The sequence below is a fragment of the Heloderma suspectum genome, chromosome 2 (assembly GCF_057233095.1).
Source record: "Heloderma suspectum isolate Gila_16-S chromosome 2, 16-S_ref, whole genome shotgun sequence".
NCBI lineage: Eukaryota > Metazoa > Chordata > Lepidosauria > Squamata > Helodermatidae > Heloderma > Heloderma suspectum.
In genome coordinates this window covers 250,331,373-250,359,088 of record NC_139459.1, presented here as the reverse complement: position 1 = coordinate 250,359,088, position 27,716 = coordinate 250,331,373, and positions in this window count along the sequence as shown.

Below are 27,716 nucleotides of genomic sequence, written 5' to 3'. Positions count from 1 at the left end.
GTGAGGCTGGATTCTAAAGAATCTGGCCCCCCAGAGTCCGTGGCGGAACGGACTATCCCCCCCCCCCGAAATCCCTCTGGAACAGACCTACCTGCTGTAGTCCATCTGGTGTGTTGGCTGCTGCGGCCGCAAATGGCGGCCGGCGTAGCGGCTGCCATTTGTGTCCCTATGCTAGGCCATGATAGGCTACATATATATTTACGTAGCCTATCATGGCTAAAGCGGGGATGCAAATGGCGTAGGGGACGCCATTTGCATCCCTGCTTTAGCTGTGATAGGCTACGTAAATATATACATAGCCTATCATGGCCTAGCATAGGGACACAAATGGTTCCATTTGTGTCTGTAGCAGCCCGGCATTGGATGGAGGCCCTGCTGCGGATTGGCCTGGCTGGCGGCTCCGCAGACTGTCCGCGGAGCGGAGCTGGCCGGGCAGGATTCCGGGGGGGGGGGAGGACCGGATCGCCTCTCCCCCCCCCCCCCGCGGAGCCAGGTAAGTGGGGTTTTGTACACCCCTACATGTAGGTAAAAAGCCAGCTAATCCAGGGGGATCAGATGCAACAGAGATCATCAGGCTCCCTGTACCTTTATTTCAGCAAATGCCATTTTTTTCCAGTTACATGAAAAGCAACATCTTTCAAAATAATTTTCTGTGCAGTAGACCCCTGTCCATGAAAGCTTATTATGCCACAGTAAATGTGTGAGTCTTTAAGGGGCCATGAGGCATTGCGACTTTTGAATACAAAGAGCAAGAAGCCCCTATCCTCCTCTTACATCTATTCACCTTTCTCTAGCCTAGTACAAACCCCTGATGCCGAGGAGGTCCATGCATCCATCAGAATAAGGCCACAGGGATCATGCAGAAAGCAGGTGCGCTCCAGAGCCAAGGAGCTGCAGAGCCAAGGAGCTCTAGCCACACTCCATCCAGCCAGGGCAAGCCGTACACTCTTACGTTATCTTGCCCCAAATTCAGACATTGCTGCTCATTCAAACCCTTTTTGCAAGAAAACTCACTTCTATTCCCCCCCCCCCACGCAGGTAGGGGGCCTGGGCCAGCTTGGAGGACGCAACAGATGAGGACGACCCCTGCCACTCCACTTCATACGTGAGCTGCCTGCTTCCTCTCATCAGGGCCTGCAGTGGGCTGGGGTACAAGCGCAATTGCCCAGTAGCAATTGGCTGTGCAGGTCTCTGCAGACTCAGGCACACTCCGAGAAAGCCAGGTGACCTTGACTGTGGTGGTGTTAGGCAATTTTTGACTCTGGACTTAACGAGCAGACTGTGGAAGGAAAGGTGGCAGTCTCCTCTAGATTGAAAGGCTAGTGTCCTCATGCTAGGTAAAAGTAAAGGTGTCCCCAACCAGTCGTGTCCGACTCTAGGGTGTGGTGCTCATCCCCGTTTCTAAGCCGAAGAGCCAGCGCTGTCCGAAGATGCTTCCGTGGCCATGTGGCCAGCATGACTGAACACCGAGGTGCACGGAACGCTGTTACCTTTCCTGCCGAAGCAGTACCTATTTATCTACTTGCAATTTGTCTGCTAAGGGAGCGAATCCTGAGGTCTCCTAGTAACCTCAAGCCTATGGAGTCCAGAGGGAAGAAGCAGACTTGTGTTAAGGCCGATGATGGCAACTGGGGCAGCTCTAAAGATTCAGGGCACTGCTCAAAAAAGATTGGGGTCCTGTGCCTAGGTGAGCCTGCTTCTACCACCACATTTGGGGTGAGTGGCTAAAGCATGATGCAATAAATAGCCAATGTCCACTTCTGGTTTTACTATAAGATGGGGGCGTAGGGGCAGGCTTCAGGGTTGTGAGCTCTATTTTTGTTGTTATTAAAATCCCTGAGGTTCATGTAATATTTACAAGGCGAGTGTGCATATACTCGGTATTCTCTGAACAGTTAATGCATAAATAAGCTCTGTTAAGTCACCCGGAGCCTGAGCTTTTACTTAAGCACATAAAAATTGCCTTGCTGGGTCATACTAAGGTCAACTCAGTCCTTCATTCTTTGCAAGAATCCTGGCAGTAAATGGCTGATGAGGAACTGACCGCTGGTCCATTGGTAGACTACCGTCCACCTTCTGCCCATACCGGCTAATGAATGGCTGCACACAGGGGGAGGAGGTAGGTGCTGGTGCTGGAAGAGATTCTGCTCCTCAAATCCGCATAATAATGATCAGTGGAGACTGGTGGTTCTGATTTAGTGGGGCGGTGAATCCATTCTGGGTTTCAGACAGAACCAGCCAGAACTCTAAAGGAGCTATCCAAGGTGCCAACCCCCCAAAATAGGCTCAGCACCTTGGACAGCTCCTTTAGGATTCTGGCTGGTTCTGACTGAAACCCAGAGTAGATTCATAGCCCCACCAAGATCGGAGCCACCAGCCTCCGCTGATCACAATAGCAACAATCTGTATCAGCCTTCCCCAACCAATGGCCATGCTGGCTGAGGCTGATAGGAGTTGTGATCCAATACATATGGAGGGTACCAAGTTGGGGAAAACTGATCTATACTGTCATTAGCATGACAACACTTTCAACGTACATAGCCTTTTACAGAGTAAGCGAAACAAAAAAGATAAAGGACTGTTCCAAGGAGCTTGGCTTACACAATCCAACGTTAGATTGGGGCAGGGGAGAGAAGAGAATAACGAATCGAAGGAAAGGATGGAAAAGAATGGGTAACAAGGCAGCAAGAGAAGGGGAGGATGGGGGAGTCAAGGATATTAACTGATTACTCTACCTCACAGGCTTGTTGTGAGGATGAAAGGGGGCGGGGGAAAGGAGTATGCCATTCTGAGCTCCTTGGAGGACAAAATGTCATATACAAATGCTGTCACGGAAGGGCCAAGGACTGATCCTGTACTGGTAGTAGAATGGTCACTTCCCCAGCATCTGATTCCCATCTCTGTTGAAGAGATTTAAATCTTGGCTGATTCTATTTAGAGCAGAAATGAATAATAGTTTTAAAATACATTGATGAAATTTGAACAGCTATTTACTCAAATGAATATTCACATTCACCAATGAAATTTGTTCCATTTCAGATTTGCTTTGAACTTTTGCCATGCTCCATTTGTGCATTTTTCTTTACAATTAGGCTGATGATTTGAAAAGCCAACAGTGGCTTAGCTTAAGGGACACACACTCATTTTCATAGAATTAGAACGGCATCAGTGCTCCCCTCATTTTTTTTTTTTTTAAAGCAAATGCTCTTGAAGTGCTTCAGGCTTTTGTCATGGCATCTGGATACAAGAAGAAAACAAATAGTTCTTGCGGGAAGTCACGACTAATGCCAAAAACATCCTCATTACAACCTCTTGCCCAAATTCTGTCTTTGTGCAGTGGTGTTTTTGTGTTTCGGGTGATGGTGACTAAAATATGCTATAGCAAGGCCCGAAGATAGAGCTAGCTTGATGGATTTATTCTGAACATCAGTGACATAGTTTTGATCACAAATTACAAAGGTGTCAGAGAAGAATCATGCACATTTTGAAGGTGTTAATTGCTCTTTGTCCATCATTGTCCTTTTGGGGGCTTCTTTGCCTCCCCTGTGAATACGCATCATTGCAAATATGCAGGCATGAAGAGAGAAACATGACCAAGTCCTAATCCTAATCATCCTTCTGGCCAAATAATTAGGGCTCAACGTGAGTTGAAAGATTCAGCCAAGGCAGTTCAAATCTGGCCAAAAGTGGACCCTTTGCTATCGGAGAAATGAAAGGAAACAATTACCTGACCACGTGGTATTCCAACTCTGTAGGCTGAATATGCGGGAAGGAAACAGAATCTACTCTCGCCACCCCCAACTTCTACAAGTTGTTATGTCTGTGTGCACAGATCCGATGCATGTATCATTTATATGTCAAGGGAACCGTGGCCCGGGGGGCCAAGTCTGCCCCACTTGGGATCCATGCCTGGCCCTTCAGGGTTCCCCAAATGGCCATGCCCTCTTTCCTTGGCCTCACCCCCTTTCTCCAACTGCCCATCGTTTAGTGGTTTCCTGGCCTTTGGGCCATTATATACCCATTCTAAAAAGCTGAAATGCCTCTCCTAAGGCTTGGTTAGTGGCAGCAAGAGATTTAAGCTACAGTATGCTGGTAGTTTTGGTATTTCGTCCATGCCCCCTTTTCTTTGGCCCTACCCTGTTTTGCCTTCCACCCTACCCCTGAGAGTCACGGGGCCCCCAAACATGGCCCCCCGAAAGTTTTTCCGAAATCAGATTTGGTCGTCAGTCTGAAAGAGGTTCTGTGCTCCTGTTGCATGCTCTGTCCATGTGGTTGGGGATGTGATTTTAAAGTTTTTAAACCTGGTCTTGGGATTAGCTGAGCCTCTTTCTTTTCAATAAGCAGCCAGGGATCCCATCAATCTGGGTTAGTTTTTTTTTTTTTTAATCAGCTAAAATAGCAGCTTTGGGGTGTGTGGCCGCAGCAGGAAAACAGCATGGGGAAAAGGTTAACCCCTCCTGCCCCCGTGGCTGCTTTGGGGAAAGAAAGAGTCATGGTCAGTCCCAAGCACAGGGTTTGAACTTACGTTTAAAACCTTTGGTGTATTTCTGTATTCTCTTCTACTGAAAAGCATATAATGGGAGGTGAAGGCAAGGAGCCATGGTCTATTGAGTGCATGTTTGTTTATTTATTTATTGCTGAACTTATGTGGCTGCCCATCAGCATATGCTGTCTGAGCACATAGTTTGCACATGGAAGGGCCCAGGTTTAGTCCCCAGTTTCTCCAGATAGGGTGAGGAAAGAAAGAATCCTGCCTAAAACCCTGGACAGTTGCTGCCAGTCAGTGTCGACAATACTGGGCTAGATGGGCCAATGGTCTGACCCAGTATAAGGCAGCTTCCTACGTTGCTGTGTTCCTAAAACACAGAATAAAATACTGTTAGAAAATAATTAAAAGACAATAAAAGAAACAATAACATGCAGTGTAAAAAAACTTTTCTTGTAGAAGAGGAGAATAAAACAGAAAATTAGTTGCTCATGATATAGAACAGAGTACAACACCACTGTTAATACTCAAGATGTTTGTTTCTTTGGGCTTATCTACATTGCGCCCGCCATCGCAATTAATTTGGTGTCCCGTCGGGTTAAACGCTCTCACGTTAAAACGTGATTATTCACACTCACCCATTTTCCCCGTTGCAGTGCTTCATCGAATGCACGAGCTTGGTTCATACTAGAGCGCTGTGCTGTTTTCCTGCTGTTTTCCTGCGCGCGCTTGTCTGATCTCGGATGCTAAGCAGGGTCGGCCCCAGTCAGTAGTTGGATGGGCAACCACCTGGGAATCAGGCTTCCTGCATTGAGCAAGGGGTTCTTCTATCCCTTCAGATGAGACTAAGTTTTGCCCCCTCCTATCCACCTCTCTGGATGTTTTTTTTTTAAAATTCAGGCGTTATCCTCACAGAATCAGGGCTTCTCCGCGATGGTTTTTTTTCTAATTCAGGCATGATCTTCGAAGATTTGAAGTTGTGAAGCCGACCCCGCTTAGCTTCCGAGATCAGACAAGCATGCGCACATCCAGCCCTTTGCTTGTGGCTGAGGAAACGGGGGCTGCTGAGGAAGCTATGCGATCGGTAGCTGGAAGAAGACATGGGGCCGTCGAGAGCTGTGATTGGACAGGAAGAAAATACAAACACCGCTGTATATGGACAGGCGGGGGAGGGGACTATGACCGGATACGGTAGCGAAGGCGGAAAATCAGAGCACATTAAAGGAAAATACCAGGATATTAGGGTATTGAAAGCGGGAGCACAGAAGTGGGAAATTCCGGTTCCAATTCGAGGTGGGCACTGCATAGTGTGAAAGGCGGGTGGTGAAACCTCATTGGAAGCGAAAAAAGGCGGTAAGTGTAGATCCAGCCTTTTTCAAACGCAAATTCTGTCAATGGCCTGGGTGAATGAAAAGCTCTTCACCTGGTACTGAAAAGACCATAAAGAAGGTGCCAGGTGAGCTTTACTGGGGTGGCTATCCCACACTAAAGTGGTCTTCTCCCTAGTAGCCATCCATCTCACCTCACCTCACCTGGTTGGGGACACACAGAGGAGAGCTTCTGAAGAGGATCTTAATTGTGGTGGGGGATCGCTGTACTGTTTGATGTTCCTGCTTCACCTCAGCAGCAGACCATGGGCAAAGGGACTACCCCCCTGCCACAAGAGATAACGTGCTCATACTTAAACCCTGTTCCAATCAGATTTTATCCATTTCAAAACTTGATTGGAATGAGGCTTAGGTAGCATTGCTCTCTGTCCCAGAGGGGAAACTGCAGTTCTGCATTTGCCTAACGTTTACCATGGAGTGCCTTTTTACGTATTACAGAGCAGCAAATCTAAGTTTGCCGCTCTAAGCACACTTACCACAGAGCCAATCCTGGCTCCCTACTGTGTGCATGTGTATGAGGTTTGCAGTTATATGTTTGCCCCAACTCCGTCTTCAGGCATTACATTTTCAAGTGCAAACTTAACGCATCTTAACTGCACCCCGGGAAACAAACGTAATGTGCAAATTGGCATGAAGAATGAGTAGGAAGGAAAATGCTAAGTAATATAAATAACCCTTCCTTAATTAATATACAGTTCACAATTCAATACCGTAGTCCCCTGCCTTCCCCCCAGAACTGCTCTTGCCTCATCATTTCTTACTACCAGCCTTACTATTGCCATATCCCATGACAAGCGACTATGACCTCGGTAGAATCTATTTAATTTGCATAATAATTTCTGGTTGCAAAATGTGGCTTGCTTGTTGCAAAATTTGGGATTGTTTATTGCTGATGTTTTGGAGCTTCAGCTAATCAGAAGTAATGTTTTGATGAGTGAGGCTAGGTTTTTGTTCAAATTTTACCACTTTCTGAATTCCTGTTTTTGAGTTAACCTACTTTTAAGCCTTCCTGGATCCCTCACTTATGAGCTGCTAACAACCATTTAATGCATGAGCAGCTCTGATGTTCTGTTAACTCCTAAGAATGTGTCCATCTTCGCTTTAGTACAGTTGTTCTTTTCTGGTCCCTAGGCTTCTTTGCTGACTGAGTGAGCCAACAACTTTGCCATTTTGATGAGAATGGAATTGCTCACTAACCTCACTTTGAGCATAGCATATATATTTGCCTTGCACATGTAGCAGACTGCAAGGAAGGCCCTTAATTAGAGTACTGCAAGATTAGGAGAATAAATCCTCTTTTCTCAAAAGTCAACATTGAATTCTTTATATAGATTCAGTAAGCCCACAACACTAGAGTGACCATAGCTGGGAGGGGCCATATCTCAGTGTGATAGAGCACCTGCTTTGTGTGCAGAAGGTCTCAGGTTCGATCCCCAGCATCTCCAGAGTGTGCCAGGAAAGAATCCTGCCTGAAACTCTGGAGAGCTGATGCTGCCAGTCAGTGTAGACAATTCTGGGCTAGATGGACCAAGGTTCTGACTCAGTATAAGGCGGCTTCCTATGTTCCTCAAGTAAACTTTATTCATAGAATTGGAAGAGGTCTTGGAGGCCATCTAGTCCAACTCCCTGCTTGATGCAGGAATTCCAGAACTAGGGCATACCAACAGATGGCTGTCCAGCCTCTGCTCAGACACCTCCAGTGAGAGAAAGCTCCCCAGCACCCTGGTCACCGCTTCCATTGTCAAAACAGTCAAGCAGTTTCAACTGAAATCTTAAGCCTACTAGATCTAGTCCTACCTTCCGGGGCAGCAGAGAACAAGTTGCCTTATTGCAGGTTGGGGGCTGAGAGGGTGGGGAAGGGCCGTGCCTGAGGCTCCCTAGTGAATTTAGAACTGGGATGAGATTTGGCAATGGGCCACCAATGTCTGAGCAAGTATGCATTGCTGGCTTGTTAAAAGACAACTGTCAGTTACGTTGGGCCTAGGTATTAGTCCACACAAACTTGGACAATGTGCCCTAGGGTGTGCTTAACATTCCCCTGTAATATGGTTGCACCCAACAAATAGTGTACCGCTCTTTGCACATTTTAAATAGGGCTGTGCACTGCTTCAGCCCGAGGCCTGAACCTCGAGTCGAAGCGGACTGCTTCGGGCCCCTTCTGAGGTGAAGCAGAGGCGGCATGAAGCGACCCAGAGCAGGTTGGAGGCTCTCCAAAGTGCTCAGTGCACTTTGGAGCTTCGGCACCCTGGCCCAGCCATGCCGGTGCTTCCAGCTCCTTACCTGAGGTGACTCACAGGAGTTGCTGCCACCGTCGCCTCCGTCGCCGCCATTACTACTGCCACTGCCACTACTGCTGCCACCAGTGCTGCCACCACCATTTCCACCACTGTTATTGCCGCCGGTGCTATGGCTGCCTGCCGCCGCCAGCTCCTGAGCCCTGGATGGGCGTTGGCTCTTTTTGGCGGGAGTCACCATTTTTAAAATGGTGACTCCCTGCAAAAAGAGCCGGCGCATGTCCAGCGCCCAGGAGCTGGTGGAGATGGGCAGCAGTGATGATGGCGGCAGTGATAGTGGCAACGACAGCAGTGGCAGCAGCGGCAGTGGCGGAGGAAGTGGCGGAGGTGGAGGCTGCAGCCCAGTTGAGGAGCTGGGGGTTTGCATGGGGGAGTCATGGCCCCCCGAAGTGGGATTCGGATGGCCGAATCCCGCTTTGGGTTCAGGGCTGAGTCGGGTTGCCCCCCCCCCGAATCAACCTGAGCCAAATCAGGCCCACCTCCGAAGCCATGAAATGGCTTCTGAGTCAAATTGGGGGGTCCCCGCACAGCCCTAATTTTAAATATTAAAATGTTGCTATTTCAAAGATTGTGCCCTGCTAATGCAGCTTAAGGTTCCTTCTACTTGGTATGGCTAGTGATTAATGCTATATATCCTGAGGAATATCTGTTGTTGTACTTGTGCATTTAGGGATGTTTAGTAATTGTGACATGGCCCCTTAGGAACAAATTTAATTTCAGTTTCCATTCTGTAGGGTTGTGGGTTTTTTGGTTTTGGGTTTTAGTTTTGCCCTGGAAGGAACCAGAGAAATCCTTAGCTTGGCTCTAATAAAGGTCTTGATCCCTGTTGTTGTACTGGGTGTTCATGGAATTATTACAGCTTGCTACATCCTCGCCCTGCCACCCCCACCAGCTACATTTTTCATCCTTGTTCTCATCACCTCCTTCTCTGTTGTATTCTCATGGTATATTTTGCCATTTATTCATTTATGCCAATGTGCTTTGCTTATGTGCTAAAACAGATCTGATAGTGTTCCATATCCGCTCTTGTGAGACCACTTACACAGCCAGCATCATTACCTGGTGAGCGCTGGGATTTTCGTAATATAATTCTTTAGGGACAGAATTTCACAGCTGATTAATCTTTTTAAAAAGCTCCTTGCTCTGTGCTGACATATAAATGCCTGACTTTAAAACGAATGTGGAATGGAAAGGATCATCTAAAAAACCCTCTTGCTGTGTGCTTTGAAAGACCTTGATGGTGCAGCAATTAATGCCTGCGTTACCCCCCCCCCGAGAATTCCCCTGCCTCTGAACGCTTTGATATGCCTTTTGAGTGTCCCTAAAAATTGCCATAAACATGTGGAACATTTTTCGAGGGGCAAAGATATTCATCAATTTTCCCCATCCCAAGTCAACTATGCTGTAATTAGAGATGGCCTCAAGTGGAGGTATACCTAGTTGCCATATCTTTACTGGCTCTTCTTCCTGAGCCTTCAATATAGGATGGCCACTTATCTATCACCAAAAAAGAGGATAAAAGGCAAGATTTGCATAAAATGTGCCTGCGCTAATTTATATGTAGAGATGCAAATTTAGAAATAATTACGATTATTTAGGGATGTGCAAATCAGCAAAACTCAAGCTCACCAAAGATCTCCGAATTCCATCTTGATGCTCGTTCCAGCTCAAGCCCATATCAGATTGCGAGCTTTGTTTTCTTCTTTTCACACAGAAATCCATCTGTATTTTTGTGCTTGCTTGCTTGCTTGCTCGTTCATTCATTTCATTTCATTTCATTTCATTTCATTTCATTTCTATACCGCCCAATAGCTGAAGCTCTCTGGGTGGTTCACAGATGTACATCAATTGTGGACTTCTTTAAAATGTATGCATTCTTCTCCCATTGATTAAGGTGTATTTATGTGTATTTGTCAAAAGTACATGTTTTTAGTACACATTTTTCAAACGTACGCATGCTGTCAACACATTCCTTTTTGGTCTGCTAATTACACAGCAAGCTCAGAAACGTATGGATTTTTTGCACCCCAGTCTGTCTTTGGTTTGGAAGCTGCAAACTAGGTAAACCCTCATGAAAAATGAACTGAAATGAATTTCTTATACATCCTGACTATTAAATAGAACTACATTTCCCCATAGTGGGGAAGACTTTGACTGTGTGACCTGTGTGCCCGCTCAGTGTGTTCTTCAGCTGCTAGCTATTGCTGGGCAACTTCAAGGCCCCTGGGCTCTAGCTTGTTGCCATCTGTCCTCATTCACATGGACATGTAACTTGCTTGTATATGTGTGTAACAACCAACTTGGTCTAACCAACTTGGGCCTACTTCTAAAGTGAAGGAATTGGCTCAAATACATGTTAAAGTTTAAATGCATAGACGCTTCTTTTTTTTGGGCAGATTCTTGTTCTCAAAAATACACATCTGCACATTTGGAACAGAAGAGTAGCATGGTAATATACCCACCCCAGCATATGGGCCAGCTTATGAGTTCTAATAGGCTCCTTAGCCTCTGTGGCAGTTCAGAGCCTTAACAATGTTCTTGGCAGCTTTTCAGGCTGTGCTATTCAGAACGAACATGGATTTGTGAAAGGTAATGCCCATGAAATACTAAGTGTGCAATACACATAACAAGAGCCAGCACCTTTGAAGCTCCTCTGTAACACCCTTTTAAACTGGATTTGGATTGGGCATCCCTTCGAATACAGCAGTATCTTCTGTAAAGTAGGACACCCATGGACTTAGTTTGCAAGATCACTGCAGCTTAAACAAGCCATGGTGCCTGCACGCCCGGTGCCATTTGCCTAATTATCCACCCAGATGCAGCTTTTTTCAACACTTTATTTTAAAATTTGTTACACTGTTGCTCAGTTGTTTTAAGTTTTAATTATAAATTACCTTGGGGGCCTTATTGGGGCTGAAAGGTGACTCATACATTTATAAATAAATATTTGTTCTTGGTTTCAAAAATTGTACCTGCTTGTTTTATACATGCTAGGCTATGTCTAAAAGGCATAGGAGCAGGACTAGTAAAACAAAAAAAGTAGCAATGCTAATTGGGATAAATAATGTCCTAACAAAAGAACAAATTAACCTTGACAAATTGGGATGTATTATGTAATAAAAATAGACAAAATAAACGTGCATCCACAAAACATATACAACAACAAATTAAAAAAAGAATGAACAACTTATTACATCACTCAACTGCATAACATAAAAATAATCAGGTGTAAGACACACCAAACGTATTTCGCCCATAAGGTTTTCTTCAATGGATGAATATTTCCTAATTATTATTTCTCATAGAAACATATTAGAAAACATAGAATCATAGAATAGTAGGGTTGGAAGGGGCCATAAGACCGCTGAGTCCAATGCTCTGCTCAGTGCAAGAATCCAAGTCAGAGCATCCCTGACAGAGGGCTGTCCAGCCTCATCTTGAATGCCCCCAGTGTGGGAGAGCCCACCGCCTCCCCAGGTAATTGGTTCCATTCTCATGTTGCTCTAACAGTCAGGACGTTTTTCCTGATGGTCAGCTGGAATCTGGCTTCTTGTCACTTGAGCCCATTATTCCGTGTCCTGCACACTGGGATGATCGAGAAGAGATCCTGGCCTTCCTCTCTGTGACAACCTTTCAAGTACTTGAAGAGCGCTATCATATCTCCCCTCAGTCTTCTCTTCTCAAGGCTAAAGATGCTCAGTTCTTTCAGTCTCTCTTCATAGGGCTTTGTTTCCAGTCCCCTGATCATCTTTGTTGCCCTCCTCTGAACCCTCTCCAGCTTGTCTGCATCCTTCTTAAAGTGTTGTGCCCAGAACTGGACACAGTACTCAAGATGAGGCCTGACTAGTGCTGAGTAGAGGGGAACTAGTAATTCCTGGGATTTGGAAGCTATACTTCTATGAATGCAGCCCCAAATAGCATTTGCCTTTTTTGCAGCCACATCACATTGTTGGCTCATATTCAGCTTCTGATCGACAACAATTCCAAGATCCTTCTCGCTTGTATTTTTGAGCCAAGTATTGCTCATCTTGTAACTGTGCATTCGGTTTCTTTTTCCTAGGTGCAGAACTTGGCATTTATCCCTATTAAATGTCATTCTGTTGTTTTCTGCCCAGCACTCCAGCCTATCAAGACCGCTTTGAATTTTGTTTCTGTCTTCCAAGGTATTAGTGATCCTACCCAATTTTGTGTCATCTGCAAATTTGATCAGCATTCCCTGCACCTCCTCATCCAAGCCATTAATAAAAATATTGAAGAGCATTGGGCTCAAGAGTGAGCCCTGCGGTACCCCACTTGTTACCTCTCCCCAGTTTGAGAAGATCCCATTGATAAGCACTCTCCGATTCTGTAGCCAGCTGTGGAGCCACCTGATCGTTGTTTCATCTAGCTCACTTTGAGCTAGTTGGCTCATCAGGATATCATGGGGCACTTTGTTGAAGGCTTTGCTGAAGTCGAGGTATATTATGTCCACAGCATTCCCACAGTCCACAAGGGAGATTACCTGATCAAAAAATGAGATCAGATTCGTCTGGCAGGATTTGTTCTTGACAAATCCATGTTGGCTTCAAGTAATCACTGCATTGTTTTCAAGGTGCTTGCAGGTGGATTGCTTTATCATCTGCTCCAGAATTTTCCCAGAGATTGATGTCAGACTGACTGGTCTGTAGTTCCCAGTTTCCTCCTTTTTGCCCTTTTTGAAGTTAGGGACAATATTAGCCCTCCTCCAGTCATCTGGCACTTCACCCGTCTTCCATGATTTCTCAAAGATAATAGACAGTGGTTCTGAGAGTTCTTCTGCCAGTTCCTTTATTGCTCTAGGATGCAGTTCATCTGGCCCTGGAGATTTGAACTCATTCAAAGTAATTAGGTGTTCCTTGACCATGTGCCTATTAATCTCAAGCTACTTTCTGCCCACCTTTGGCCTAAGTAGCACTCGGTCAAGATGATACCATGAACCAGCTTTTCATAATTGTGTGTGTTGAGGGTTGGTGGGTGGGAGCACTCTTTTTTTTTTTTAATGGGTTCTATTCCATCCCCTATGGTGATTTTTTTTTTTTTACAGTCATCAGTAGCTGGAATAATTAAAACAAAGAAAAGGAAAGAAAAAAGAATTGATTTGCTTCACAGGAGATGTGTCATTGTGCATGATGACAAAATAGCCCTAAAAATAAAAAGTGTCAAGAAATAAAATTATCTTTATACCTTTTGCAGAAGTTTCACTTGAGATATCAGCCATCAAGACAGAAGAATCTGTGTATGCAGCAAGTGCATGAACAGAAAAGTTTATCCAATATTGTTGCAGGCAATAATAATAATAATAATAATAATAATAATAATAATGATGATGATGATGATGATGTTGGATCTAGTGAAGGCTCCCATGAATGAGAGGGGAGAGGTGATTTTTCCAATTCTTCTTCTTCCCCTCCAGCTTCCTATACTTCTAAAATGAACTCTTGAAAGGTCAACAATAGATCCAAAATAACAATAACAGCAACAACAATAATAGGTAAAGAGCCAATAATTGGGTAGTTTTATAAATTAGGGTTGCCAACCTTTTTTGCTGGCTGTGTTCTTCTCCCCTTAACTTCAGCCTGCCATCCAGAAATGTAGCAGATGAAGGTTTTTCTTTTCTTAGTCTGTGGCCCATTGGATAGATAGGTTATGTTTGGCTTTGCAATAGACCTTTTTAGGGACCTAAAACCTCCTGCTCAAAGGATCAGGATGTCAGTTGGAGGTGACAAATGTATGCATATCAAATTAATCACAAGGCTTCTTGGCTTAGTTGTTTTCTTACGGAATGATATAAAGGAAAGACCAACATTATGAAACAAGGCAGATGAGAGATGCATAGTTTGCTACAAAAACATATGCTAGAACTAGAAGCAGTTAGTCAAACAAGAAAACATCTTCAAAATGTCAATTAAACACTTGAGGATTTTTGAATGAAATATTTGGCAAGTTTTGGCCTGTATTCTGCCACCCTTTGAACATCTTATATAATTATACAAAAAATCCAATGCCATCTGTGGATGGTGGATTTAACATGTAATTAGTTTATGCTTGCACTGAACACAGCCAGAATGTTTCAGCAGATGCTGTGCCCACACACAAATGCAGAAATATTCCCTTGAGATGCGCCTCTATGAGAGCCAAAGGATATCTTTATTTTGGGCCAAAGAGTCTTGGCATAACTAATTGCAGCTTAGTGAAGTGGGAGGAAATTGGCTGATAATCTGAAAGGATAATTTTTTTAAAAAGTATGTATTCCTCTCTCTCTCTCTCTCTCTCTCTCTCTCAAAAAGCCATTCCCAACATCCCAGGCCTGTCAATGTTTACTCAGAAGTTAGCTCTGTTGAGTCAAATGGGGCTTTCTCCCAGATTAGTGTGCATAGGGTTGCAGCTTGAGAAACTCAATATGGGAAGTAGGGATGGGTGAACAAGCGATGTTCCAGATTGCCAGGATTCTCCAAACATTGCCTCACTGCTAATCTTGTGTCCAATTCTCGTTTGTGGTTGCTGCTTGTGCTGTGCAAACAGGAAACTTGCGCAAACCGAGCAGCACTCGAATGTGAGATTTGCCCAATCTCCCCAAATTTGTGCAAATTTCCTTCATAGACTAAAGCAGGCCGATTCAGTTGACTGAGGAAATTTGTGCAAATTAGGAAATTTGTGCTATTTGAATTGGGATTTGGGAACAAGATGAACGTGAGCACGTGTTCAACAATTTATGAATATTTTCAGTGGACATGTGCTTATGTTTGCCTCTGGAGCTTTGAACGGGGGCATACTTGCATGTTTTTCGAGGAAAAATGAAATTCTCATACATCCATAATGGGAGGCAGTTCAGTAGGGATTGAAATCTTCCCCTCACTGCAGACACTGAGGTTACTGGGGTCAGGAAGTGGGTTTAGCCTCCATCTCACTGGTGCCCCTAAGTGTACTCCTTTACTTCCCCTCTCTCCTATTCTCCTTTTCAGTGGACCTCTCCACTATGCTACCAGGCAGCTTGCAATGTTAATTCCCTTTAGCTTACTGTTGTAGCTTTTTTTGGTTGTCTAAGTAGTAACTCCTTTTCTTCTCCCTTGCACCCCCTCCTCCAACTCTGTTCCCTAGACTCAGGCATTGTTCCCACGATGGGACTTAAAACCTTATCCAGGGCAGCCTATGAGTTTCCTATGCATACCTCCTCTGCATGGAGCCATGGAACTGGCTGATTCTTATGACATTCCTTCCACCCCTGGGTGACCCTGGTATTCTCCTTGGCTAAAGGACTGTAATGCTGCTATCCTTGCTCAGGTTGCTGGGGGATTTGACCACTCTCTGCAGATATAAGCTGCATTCTAATGAACCTGATGAGATTTCACCACTGGCTAATCCCTCTCTCTGTCTCTGTCCCTCTCTCTCTGAAAGCCATTTCCCAATATTGGATCCCAAACATCCAATTCCTGTGCACAGGCCCAGCCCTACCATTAGGCAGAGTGAGCCAACTGCCTCAGTTGACAGGTGCTGGGTGCCTTAGTGCCTCCAAAATTTCACTTGCTTACTTATCTGACCATCAGTTATCTAGACATAGTTTTTTGGGGTGCATTGTCAAAACAAGAACTTTTGTCATCATAATTTGTCCCTTTCTCCTGTATCCCTTTAGCCTAACTGCAACTTCAAACCTTCCTAGGCAAGGCAAAGCACATTTTAAAAATGTTTTTTAGAGTAAAAAAAAATAAATCATAACCTTTCTAACCGGGGAAATAAGTGGTTTAATTTGCGACCAGCCCTGATAAAGTAGGAACCCTAGATGTACGTGGGATATGGAACCTAAATTAATGTGTCACAAACATCTATTTTTTTTAAAAAAAAAGACTTGCCTTTTCTTTTCATTTCATCAGCCTGTGCTCAGTAACTAATTGTTTATTTTTATTTTAAATAAAAAATAAAAAAATGTTTATTTTTATTTTTTATTTTTTTACCATGAATGACCTGAGAGGAGCCACAGTAATGGCTTTGGCTTGTGAGAGACCTGCACAATCCCAATCTGCTAGAAAACAGGATGCCCCTAGCAAATAATGGCTCGCTTCCGCTAAGACAGCTAGGCTGCCTCATGCTATTGATTGATAAATGGGGCAATGCTGGCTTTAAGGTTTGGCAGCAGATGCTCCCAATTCCTCCAGACGAAAGTCAGTGTGAAACAGGCAAGATGCCACTTTGAAGGAAAGAGCCCTCATCTTCAGATGTGCTGTATGCAAAGTGTGGCTTTGAATAATGAATGTCCAATGCATTGTGGTAGCTCTTTAGGTTCTTGCTATGTTTAATCACATCATTAAACATCTCTTGATTCCAAAGGTGAAGTTATTCACACTAGTGTATATCCAAGCAAGAATTCATTCAAAATCTCGAATACTTGGTTTTTAAATAATTGCCTAGCATTTTAAGGGGCAGATTTTTTTTTTTTTTGGTGTATGCATCTGGGTGACTTGAACTTCCAAAAGCTGTTGAAAATGATACGAACTTAAAACCTGTAGGCATTAATAAACACACCTCTTCTAAAAAACCCAGTGCATGAGAAATGGGAAATTAGTGGCATATCTGCAGGGAATGCAAGACATTTAGGGCGCAACCCTATGAATGTTTAGACAGAAAAAGTCCTACAGTTCCTAGCATTCCCTAGCTAGCATGCTGGCTGTGGAATACTGGGAGCTGTAGGACTTTTTTCTGTCTAAACATGCATAGGATTGCACCCTTAATTTGCTAAGCAGAATTGCAATGGTGCTAGGATTCTGCATTTGATCTAATAGATAGAAACTCTTTATGGGAAAAATTGTCATATACAAACACTGATAAGCGGCTGCTGTTTTTGGTGCAGTAAATCCACTCTCATACAGATCTGAATGTTCGTACCGGTCTGTCAGGAGCACTCTCCGGAAAAGTCAACACCAGAAGAGGAGTCGGACAGGGCTGCATACTGGCCCCCTTTTTGTTCAATTTTTATGTGAATAGTTTAGTAGCAGATTTAAGTTCCCTGGATCACTTCCCTCCATCTTTGGGACCCCAAAAGGTAGAAATGTTACTTTATCCAGATGATATGGCCTTTCTCTCAACCACTGTAGTCTGTCTAAGGAGACTTTTAAATAAATTTAGTTCCATCCTTCCGAGGGCGGTAAAATGAGTACCCAGCTTGCTGGGGGAAAGGTAGTCACAACTGGGGAAGGCAATGGCAAACCACCCCACTATAGTCTGCCATGAAAACGCCAGAGCAAGTGGTGTCCCTCTAGGAGTCAGTAATGACTCGGTACTTGCACAGGAGGAACCTTTCCTTTCCTTTTCCTTGCTCTGCAGACAGGAGAAGTTGGTTAAAAATTATTCCAAAACCAAGGTTATGTTTTTTTTTCTAAAAGGAAACGACTACATAAATGGCACCTGGATGAGCACATAATCATACAATGTCCTAGCTTCAAATATTTGGGGGTACAATTCTCCTCAAATGGCAGTTGGAAACCCCACATAGAGGCATTAAGCTTGCTGCCTGGAGGACTGCTAAAGCAACCCTATCTTTTGGGTGGCGCAATGGTGGTTCTCTGGTGGGCCCAACCTTGGGAATATATCTAGCTAAAGTGCTTCCCCGACTTCTGTATGGTGTGGAGATATGGGGTCAGGGTCATGCCCCAGCAGTTGAGACCATTCAAAATAAATTTTTGAGAGAGCTGCTGGCACTTCCACTGGGGGTCCCTTCTTCCCTGCTAAGATTGGAAGCTGGAATTATGTCTATCAAAGCAAGAATAGACAAAGCTCTCATCCTTTATGGCAAAAGACTACTGAGCTCCACTGATGGAAACCTGGCAAAACAAAGCTTTCTTGAGCAAATTGATAAGGGTGGTTGGGCCCAGCGTTGGCTATTGCTGTCTCAGGACTATTTTGAGGATCCCCGCAATTTCCTAACTATCTTGGATAAGCGGAGTATCAGAGACAGAATCTCCGAAGCAGATTGCCATGAAACTATCCTGGCTAGCCAACGCCAAGCTTTCTCACTGTGGTTTTGTTTTTTCAAAAGAGGACAATATTTACAACAATATTTCCAGGATTTAACTTTTGTGGCTCTCAGGAAGGCTTTTACAGCCCTTCATTTTCAAACCATGCCAATTCCTTACTTGGATGGGAAGTACAATGGGATCCCTCTGGCCCAGTGGACCTGTATTTGTGGTTCTGGGGAAGTTGAGGATATAGTACATTATCTTCTGCATTGCTCCTTGTATGAGGAACCCAGGACCCACCTTTCGGGGGGTCTCCTGAAAAGTAGAGCTAGCAGATCTCCTGCGGAAATTATCTGTGATCTATTGGCAGACTATAACAAATATATTACATTGAGGGTCGCATCTTTTGCAGTAGCAGCTTAAAAAATCCGCCGTAACTTTTTAATGACATCTGCTGTGGATTGCCAAGGAGATCATTTATTATAACATAAACCAGAGCTTGGCCAGTTTGTTTGTTTGGTATATTTTCATTATATAAACTGTTTTTATTCTTAGCATCAGTTATTAATGAACTGATTTAATGAACTTGTTTTAATGTTTGTATGGTTATTTTGTTTTACTGTGGCCCGATCTTAGCATTTTTTAAAAAAACTTTCTTATTTTCTATTTCTATTTTTTGTATAGCCCCCCGGATTTTGCTTTTAGGTATTCATTATCTGATGCTTTCGCTTTGGGCTTATGTTATATATAACTGTATTGTAACTTATATTTGTAAAGGCCTTTGTGCTATGGACAAATAATAAACAAACAAACATTAAACCTTGTTGGCAGCGTGGAGCAGCCCCGGGCTCGGAAGAGCAGTGCGGAGCGGGGGAAATGGGGCATTCCTGGGGGCGGGGCAGGGAGTTTGGGAGTGCCAGTGCGACACTTCTTATGTGTTGTCTGGCCTTCCCACCCCACGATCTGAGGTCCTGCAGCTAGACAGCCGAAATGGGCTGTCTAGCTGCTAATGCAGGGTGGCTGGAGCACAGAGGAGATGCGCTCCTCCATGCACCTCCCACCCTGCATTGGCTAGGCAGTTGCCTCCGAGTTTGTAGGCGACTGTCTATCCCCACAGGATTGCTGTCTAAGTAATTCCCTTAAAGGCTGTGGAACATGATCTTGAAGCTGCATTTCTTTGGTGTTTGGTTTATTGCTTTTAAATAGTAAGTAATCTGCAGCTTTGATCTTTCGCAGCGGGAGCTTAATAGGGAAGGAAGAAGAGGGGGAGAGCCTGGACTGGGGGGGGGGGCTTTCATTGGTTGAGTTTCAGGGAGAAGGAGAAAGGGGCCTAGACTGGGTGGGGAGAGGCTCTCTCATTGGTTGAGCAGCCCCTGCCAGTGTGATGACGCTCAGTTCCAATCCCCTCACCCCACCCAGAAGTATGTGCCTGTGAAGTGACTTATAAAGGTGTGGAGCACTCATTCATGGGCCACAGCCGATTCCTTGAAAAATCTGGGTAAGCCACCATTCACTTCACCTTCCGTTGTGGAGATTCCCCCCAGGTCATAAGTGGAACAATTGACAAAGGTACATTATAAAAATTTAAAGTATAAAATTACAGTATAATTAGTCTGACCATATTTCCTTGAGACAAAAACGGGATATTGGGATGACAAAAACGGGATGGGGTCATGTAATATTCTGTATTCACGAAAAAGTAAGACAGTAATAGTAAGGAATTAAAAAAAACAGTAAGGAATTAAAAGTAAGACGATAAGTAAGACTGAAAAGTCCGAATCAAACTGAATGTAGGGCAGAAAGAATCTCTGTGGGCGGAATGGTGGTAGAAATAACAGTAAGACTCACCCTCCTGGCTCCCACACGCTGAACGGGGCTTAGCCACCGCCTCTTGAATTCCCCGCCACTGCAGACAAGCAAGGGGGTGGCGTCTGATCTAATTGTCACTAGCTCAAGAAGCCTGGCCCTGCCTGGACAAAGGAAACGGAACTTCCTCTTTCTTCACACTAGTTGCTTTACTGCACGCTTTGATTAGCATAGAGCCTTATAATAAGCGCATTCAGTTTTTTACAAAAAATTAAAAACAGGACAAAATTGACATTTATATTAAAACGGGATGGTCAGAAAATATGAAAAAAATGGTACTGTCCCATTTAAAACGGTATGTATGGTCAGCCTGCTGGTTTGAAACTCAACATTAAAAAAACTAAGATCATGGCATCTGGCCCCATCACTTCCTGGCATATAGAAGGGGAAGAAATGGAAGCAGTGACAGATTTTACGTTCTTGGGCTCCAAGATCCCCGCAGACGGTGACTGTAGCCATGAAATTAAAAGACGCTTGCTCCTTGGGAGGAAAGCTATGGCACACCTAGACAGCATAGTAAGAAGCAGAGACATCACCTTGCCAACAAAGGTCCATCTAATCAAAGCTATGGTTTCCAGAGTAGTAATGTATGGCTGTGAGAGCTGGACTATAAGGAAGGCTGAGTGCCGAAGAATTGATGCTTTCGAATTGTGGTGCTGGAGAAGACTCTTACGAGTCTCCTGGACTGCAAGGAGGTCAAATCAGTCCATCCTAAAGGAAATCAGCCCTGAGTGCTCATTGGAAGGACAGATACTGAAGCTGAAGCTGAAATATTTTGGCCACCTAATGCGAAGAGAAAACTCTCTGGAAAAGACCCTGATGCTGGGAAAGACTGAAGGCAAAAGGAGAAGGGGACGGCAGAGGATGAGATGGCTAGATAGCATCACCGATGCAATGAATATGAACTTGAGCACGCTCCGGGAGAGAGCTCAGGACAGGAAGGCCTGGCATGCTATGGTCCATGGAGTCACGAAGAGTCGGACACGACTGAACGACTGAACAACAAAAACAATGGTCAACCTAAGTATAATATGAAGTAAAAACCAGAATAAAATTTAGCAGCATGCAGAGATTTAAAACACAATAAGAGATTTAAAGCAACAGAGCTAATAGACTAAAATGCCTGGGAAAATAAAAGGAAAGGGCACAATGTAGGTGCCAGGCAAGCCTCTCGGGGAAGCTCATTCCAGAACTGGGGTGCCACAGTAGAAAAGGCCCTCTTCTTGGTAGCCACCACCTCACTTCCTTTGGCAGGGGCTCCCAGAGAAGGATCTTTCTCTGATCTGATGTTATCAGAGAATAAGTACCCACCCATTTCTGCTGTAAAGAAATGAAGCACAAATATAATGGAGAGTAGATTCTTTTTCATGGATTGTGATTTGTAGATCGTCCTCAATGTTTGTCACCATTTTCCACTACTAATTGGGTAGCTGAGACATACAACGATTCAAGAAGGCCTTAAGCCTGTAAGTGGGCCTGTTGGGTTGGGTGATGTTTTTAGTCTGTAGTTGTTATGGTTTTATTGTATTTTAATGTATTGTTTTATTGTTTTAACCAATTTTAATGGTCTCTGTGAGTCATTGTGAGTGACATTTTTGGTAGAAAAGCAGGGTACAAATCAAATCAATAAAGTGAATATTAATGGAAAGTAAAATGTAGGGTGTAATCTGGTGTTTAACATCTTCTGGTAAGCAATGGCCCTGAAACAAATCCTTAATTTAGGAATATGATTTTTTTGTGAACAGAAAATTGTTCTTATTCTTATATGCTAAGGATACACACACACACACACACCTGCTCTATAGTAATATAGACAAGGCAAACCAGACAGGGTCAAATTAGGGAAACATCATCTATTCCATCTAAAAGAGTCCCTTTGCACTAACTAGATTTTTTAATGAGCTTGAAATTGACTTTAATTTAAATATTTGAACTCCCAGTGACAATTGTTGCAAAGCCCTGAGTACTTGTGCTTGAATTGTCCTTCCCAGGAGCCACAGAAAAGACAGTTTTTCTTAGAAATCTGTCTGATGTAAACATGTTAAATAAACCAATAGAGATGGAATGGTAGATGTTTCCTTCTCTGTCCCCTTTCCTCAGCTTTCATAAATTATTACAGATACTGATGCATTTGCCAGTAACACATTTAGATATATTCTCCATAATCAGTTTTCCTTCCTTCCTTCCTTCCTTCCTTCCTTCCTTCCTTCCTTCCTTCCTTCCTCCCTTCCTTCCTCTCTCTCTCTCTCTCTCTTTCACACACACATGGCACTGATAACATGCACAGACTACTTTACCCTTGGAAACTTTCCTGCCCTTGAAAGTTATGCTTTCTCTCTGCAAGACCCCTTTCCGACTTTTATGTCCACCAGTGAGTGAGTGAGAGAGAGATCCAAGTGTCAATAGATGTTGTTGTTGTTCAGTCGTTAAGTCATGTCCGACTCTTCGTGACCCCATGGACGATAGCACGCCAGGCCTTCCTGTCCTCCGCTCTCTCCCGGAGTGTGCTCAAGTTCATATTCATTGCATCGGTGATGCTATCTAGCCATCTCATCCTCTGCCGTCCCCTTCTCCTTTTGCCTTCAATCTTTCCCAGCATCAGGGTCTTTTCCAGGGAGTTTTCTCTTCGCATTAGGTGGCCAAAATATTTGAGCTTCAGTTTCAGTATCCGTCCTTCCAGTGAGCACTCAGGGTTGATTTCCTTTAGGATGGACTGATTTGACCTCCTTGCAGTCCAGGGGACTCGTAAAAGTATTCTCCAGCACCACAGGTCAAAGGCATCAATTCTTCGGCGCTCAGCCTTCCTTATAGTCCAGCTCTCACAGCCATACATTGCTACGGGGAAAACCATAGCTTTGATTATACGAACATTTGTTGGCAAGGTGATGTCTCTGTTTCTTATTATGCTGTCTAGGTGTGCCATAGCTTTCCTCCCAAGGAGCAAGCGTCTTTTAATTTCATGGCTACAGTCACCGTCTGAGGTGATCATGGAGCCCAAGAAAATAAAATCTGTCACTGCTTCCATTTCTTCCCCTTCTATATGCCAGGAAGTGATGGGGCCAGATCCCATGATCTTAGTTTTTTTAATGTTGAGTTTCAAACCAGCTTTTGCACTCTCCACTTTCACCCTCAACAAGAGGCTCTTTAGATCCTCTTTACTTTCTGCCATTAGGGTGGTATCATCTGCGTATCTGAGGTTGTTGATAATTATTATCTCCCGGCAATCTTAATTCCGACCTGTGATTCATCCAGCCCCGCGTTTCTCATGATGTACTCTGCATATAAGTTAAATAAGCAGGGTGACAATATACAGCCTTGTCATACTCCTTTCCCAATTTTGAACCAAACGGTTGTTCCATGTCCGGTTCTTACTGTTGCTTCTTGACCCTTGTACAGGTTTCTCAGGAGACAGGTAAGGTGGTCCAGCACTCCCATCTCTTTAAGAATTTGCCACAGTTTGTTGTGATCCACACAATCAAAGGCTTTAGCGTAGTCAATGAAGCAGAAATAGACGTTTTTCTGGAATTCTCTTGCTTTCTCCATGATGCAGCGAATGTTGGCGATTTGATCTCTAGTTCCTCTGCCTCTTCTAAACCCAGCTTGTACTTCCGGTAGTTCTCGGTTCACATACTGCTGAAGCCTAGCTTGTAGGATTTTGAGCATAACCTTGCTGGCATATGAAATGAGTGCAATTGTACGGTAGTTTGAACACACAGCATTGCCCTTCTTTGGAATTGGAATGTCAACTGACCTTTTCCAGTCTTGTGGCCACTGTTGAGTGTTCCAAATATGTTGGCATATTGAGTGCAGCACTTTAACAGCACCATCTCTTAGGATTTTAAATAGCTCAGCTGGAAGACTGTCAGCTCCGCTAGCTTTGTTGTTAGTAATGCTTGCTGAGACCCACTTGACTTGACTCTCTAGGATGTCTGGCTCAAGTTCAGTGACTACACTATCATGGCTATCAGGGACATTCAGATCTTTCCTGTATAGTTCTTCTGTGTATTCTTGCCACCTCTTCTTAATCTCATCTGCTTCAATTAGGTCCTTGCCTTTTCTGTCCTTTATCATGCCCATCTTTGCACAAAACGTTCCCTTGAGATCTCCGATTTTCTTGAAATCTAGATCTCTAGTCTTTCCCATTCTATTGTTTTCCTTGATTTCTTTGCATTGTTTATTTAAGAAGGACTTCTTGTCTCTCCTTGCTATTCTCTGGAACTCTGCATTCAGTTGGATATATCTTCCCCGTTCTCCCTTGCTTTTCGCTTCCCTTCTTTCCTCAGCTACTTATAAAGCCTCATCAGACAGCCACTTGGCTTTCTTGCATTTCTTTTTCTTTGGGATGGATTTGCTGCCTCCTGAACAATGTTACGGACCTCCGTCCATAGTTCCTCAGGCACTCTGTCTATCAGGTCTAATCCCTGAAATCTATTCCTCACCTCCACTGTATATTCATAAGGGATATGATTTAGGTCATACCTGAATGATTTAGTGGTTTTCCCTACGTTCTTCAATTTCAGCCAAAATTTTGCAAGAAGAAGCTCATGATCTGAGTCACAGTCAGCTCCAGGTCTTGAGTCTAGGAAGCTGCTGGGTAATTGTGAGGTCAATTTACAGTCACGTATTTATTTTATTTTATTTAAAATATTGTTTGGCCGCCTTTCAGGCCAAGAACCCTCCCAAGGTGGCATAGGTGACAAAACGTTCCATGTAAATATTTTCTGTAAATATTTGCTTGTATCTAATACTGTTCTTCCATTCATGGAAGGCCTTTTTATCCAGCAGAGGATTCTGTGAATGACAAGGTAAAAAGGTAAAGATAAAGGTGTCCCCATCCAGTCGTGTCTGACTCTAGGGTGTGGTGCTCATCTCCATTTCTAAGCCGAAGAGCCAGCGCTGTCTGAAGACGCTTCCGTGGTCATGTGGCCGGCATGACTGAACACCGAGGTGCACGGAACACTGTTACCTTTCCCGCTGAAGCGGTACCTATTTATCTACTTGCAATTTCTTGCTTTCGAACTGCTAGGTTGGCAGAAGCTGGGACTGAAGATGGGAGCTCACTCCATCACGCAGCACTCGGGTCTCAAACTGCTGTCCTGCCGACCTTCCAGTCTGCAGTTCAGCGTCTTAACCACTAAGCCAACGAACGCCAAGGGGGGGGAGGCAATTTTGCCAATTTCCCCTTTTGCTTGCACCCTCCCATGCCACCTCACACACATTTCTGGAGGTCCCTAACCTTCTGTAGCAGATTTAGAGGAGGGCATGGGGGAATGGGGGCTACAGAGGGAAGTGGGGAATCAGGAGAAATCATCTTGCACCCCTTTTCATTCAGGGAAAACTCAGCTGGATCAAAGAGCCTTCCATGAGCAGAAGAACATCACTGGACACAACTCATTGGGCATCTCTGCACCAGCCTAAAATCTGGCATTTAAATGGGGCTTCCTGCTTCCATTTTAAAAGCAGGATCATGACAGCTCCCTTTTGCATGTGCTTCCTTTCCCCCCTCCCCTTTCCCCCTCCTTTTCCCCGTATCTGAGTCTTCCATTATCTTTCACTGATCTCGCGCCTCTTCTTGCCGCTTTTACTCTTTTCATGGAGGGAACTGAAGCAGAACACGATGGGGTAATTTGATAGCTCATTATCTGTGATCTATTTAAAAATGGAACAAGGGGCATTCAGTGCAGGAGACACCTTGAATGGTCATGGTGTCATGTAAAGATCTGTGAAGGAGCCATCACAATAGCAGGATAAAAGCTCAGTGTGAAGGAGCCCATTGATTAGTTCTCCTGAACTTTTTTATTCATTCTCTTAGTGCTCTCTTCTTTCTCCTCCTTTTAAAACACTCTTCTTTTGGTGCTGCAGCATGCCACTTTGCTCATTTTGTTTATGCATTTAGTGGGGAAAGCTTGAGAGAGAAAAGCGTTCATGGGGAGAACTGGCACGGACTTAGTTAGTGTTGGTGGTTCTCCTGGCTGTCGAAGTGGGAGAGATTTGCAGGTTGTCAGGCAGCAAAGTAATGCACCCGGCAAAACTGCCTGACTCGAGGCTGGGAAGGAACCATCTGCTTTTGATAACAGCATTGAGCTCTTGCTGTTAGCAATCATCTGGGCTCAAGTGAAGCCTGCTAAGCTTTGCTCTGGGGGTTTGTCACAGTGGGGCTCTGTAGAGGAAGCTGGTGGAGACAAGTCTCACAGAGCTGTACAGTGTAACATCCTTCCACTCATGACAAGAGTCTGCAGCTGCAGCAATGGCACATCCAAGGTGAAAAACCACTGCAAAGAAGAACTGCACAGACTTCTGTGCTTCACTGGTCTCATCAACCAAGAAACAAGGTAAGAAGGGAATTAGGGATGGATGAATCTATTAGTTTTGCTTTCACCTGCATTCACTTTTTTAAAAAAATACCTCGTCCTTTCCATCCCGAAAATGAAGAAATTTGAGCATTTTGGAAAACTCTTTTAAAAATGAATTGAAACAAAATTCTTGTCTGCACCAGACAAATGAAAAAGGTACAGCTATTCCCAGCATGGAGAGAACCATGTTGTACCTGCCTGGCATATAATTGTTAAAGACTAGGTGCCTGACAGAAAAAAGAAGGGCAACCCTAATTCAACTGGAACATTGTTGAACACACAGGGATTAAAACTAAGATTTCAAGAGCTAAGCAGTCAAAGCCCTGGGTCTAGATGGACAAATATGTCAGTTTTGGTTTCTCTCACATTCAATTTTTCAAAAAATATTAAGTTCTTTCTGTCCTGAATATGAAGAAATTTGCACATTTTGTAAATTCTTTTAAAAAATGAACTAAAACAAAATTATCACCCATCCCTAAAGGGAACATTACTTGAGCAAGCAAAAATATAGGGATCCAAGTAAGCTGAAACCATGCACCTAGACTCTAGAGTATGCCCATGCAAGCTGCACACCACCAGCCCAACCTATAATCCTTGCTGTGCTGATCTCATTACTGGAAGGGAAAACAAACAAACAAATCCTTGGTCTGTGAATAGGCATAGGGTAAGTTCCCCAACCTGTGCTCATCTCATTACTCAAAAACAAACAAACCCTTCTTGTGTGCATAGGGCAGGGTCTCCAACCTTTTTGGGCCAGTGGGCATATTTGGAATTCTGAGAAAATGTCAAGGGTGCAATCACAAAATGGCTTCAACAGGTCATAGCACCCATTCACAAAATGGCTGATGTGGTGGGTGTAGCACACAAGACGCATTTCACACAAGGGCAAACTGGTGAGGCTAAAAGACAAATACCTTCCCCAGGAATCTTAATACAAGGCAGAGGTGGGCTCTAAGCCCAAAATACAAAACCGCTCCTTTCAACCCACAGTTTTCTACTTCAACAGAAACCCATTTTACAGAAAGGCCAACTGGTAAGGCTAAAATTTTATTTTATTTGTTTTCTGAAAGACATGTCACTTTCCCCAGACCCTGAATGGCAGAGTTTTGCTTACAGATTCCTTGAATCAATTATGACACCTGTTTTGACACTAATTGTTACCCATGCAGGTAAGCTGAAGTAGGGATGTATGGATTTTGTTAAACAATTATTATTATTATTATTATTATTATTATTATTAATACTTTGTGGTATTTATATACAGCTGAATACAATAAAATCTCTCAGGAGAGATTTTCACAAAAGTCCATTTTGTCTGTTCTTCACGGATTGTCAGGCATTTTTCATTCCATCATCTGCTCATT